We start from the raw sequence: 1,929 nt of genomic DNA, 5'->3' as shown, positions 1-1,929 counted from the left end.
AAAGTTAGACCCTAGAGTAATGGAAATCAATATGGACTGGTGAACAAGAAAAACTAAATATGAGAATAGTCAGCATTAGGAACTGAGTGATATAATAATAGTCAGCATGATGAGAATTTCATATTGTGTTCTGGCAGTAATAGAATGGACAATAGAAGAAGATCCATGACGAATTCAGAGGATGGTCATTCAGGAAAACGCTTCCCTAAGGCAAGCAATGTGAGCAAAGTTAAGCTTAAGGGAGTATATGTGCCAGTTACACTAAGTGCCACTATTGCGAGTGAGGAATTTTGTTATCCTTGGTACATAAGGATTACCGCAAGGTGAGTAAGGGTCATTGATGATGCGAAAGGATGCTAAAGATGGAGAGGAAAAATATCTATAGGCAGGTCATCGTAACTCTGAGTCTAAGTACTCCTCTAAAGGGGAGGAATATGGAATTATAAAGGAAGAATGCGATTAAAATGAAAAATGAATAAGATGGAACTTATCCAAAATCCTACAGATACGCTACAATTTCGGAATATTGTGCAAGAACGACGTCAAGGAGAGGAAGTAAAGGTTCCTACCCGAGCTGTTATTAATAAAGAAGGAGTCAGTGTGAGATGTAAGTTAAGACAAAGGAAATAACCCAAGAAAGATTACGCAGAATATTTATATGAGAATGGGCCAATGAGTAGTTAGTAATTGATCCGGAAGAGCCTAGTTATGGCTAAACAGGAGGTTACAGAAGTAGATCGTATAAGATAAACATAGTAAAACCCAACATGGAGAATTCAGCCTCGCAGTAATGTCATTGTAATACTTGAGATATATTCAAATAGGAGTCGGGGTAGTTAAAAGTACTGTATGAGTATTACGAAGATAAAAGAAAGTGCCACTGGGAAGGCACCCAAAATATCAGTTCAGAAGCAACCCTACAAGCACAAAGACACGGAGGTAAGCAACTACGGTTGATTATAGGAAAGGAAGGACATCATAAAAGTCCGTAATAATCTCATGGATTTACGAGAATCAAGGGTTCTCCCTAAGTACTACAATGAAAGACTAGATGGGGAGATAAGGAAGAAGGCTTCAACCTAAGCACAACGACCTAAAAAGGAAATGGTCATATATCAACAGTCTCGTAACAATGTTGTAAGCACTCCAAAGGAAAGTGGCACCTACCGTGGCTAATGAGCGGGAAGTAAAATTAAAAGTAATACTTGAGATCGTAAGAGTTGTATGAAAACTCTGACAAATATGGGCACTAAGATAAGCTAAGTATGGATGCAACAAGGGGGCAAAAAGACCAGGAAAAGTAATAGCTTACTTTAAAGAAAGCTGAGAAGGCTAATGAACGGGAATGGTCATATAGCAACAGTCTCGTAACAATGTTGTAAGCACTCCAAAGGAAAGTGGCACCTACCGTGGCTAATGAACGGGAAGTAAAATTAAAAGTAATACTTGAGATCGTAAGAGTTGTATGAAAACTCTGACAAATATGGGCACTAAGATAAGCTAAGTATGGATGCAACAAGGGGGCAAAAAGACCAGGAAAAGTAATAGCTTACATTTAAAGAAAGCTGAGAAGGAAGGGAAAGAATAATTCGATTAATAATCCAGAGTTAGTTACATTATGAACGCACTTAAGAGTTTGGAGTTTTATATGTTGACAATCATACAGACATAGAAGACTCCGATATAAGTTAAAAAGAAATAATTGAGCCCAGGGCATAGAGAAATGATTGAGTCGTTAGAAGATTGTATCATGGATATTACATAACGACCATGAAAGGCTAAAGTAATAACTAATACCAGGAGCCACAAATCGGAAGATAGCTTAAGCCTACATAAGTTGACTAGAGGAAAGACGAAACTAAGGAGACACATCAACTAAGTAAATCAGGAGTTTGATTATTGGACCCACGAAATTATGAACATCGTGAT

This window comes from Nicotiana sylvestris, chromosome 7 (assembly GCF_000393655.2).
Source record: "Nicotiana sylvestris chromosome 7, ASM39365v2, whole genome shotgun sequence".
Lineage (NCBI taxonomy): Eukaryota > Viridiplantae > Streptophyta > Magnoliopsida > Solanales > Solanaceae > Nicotiana > Nicotiana sylvestris.
The sequence above is the reverse complement of the archived record's forward strand: the minus strand, read 5'-3'. Positions refer to the sequence as shown.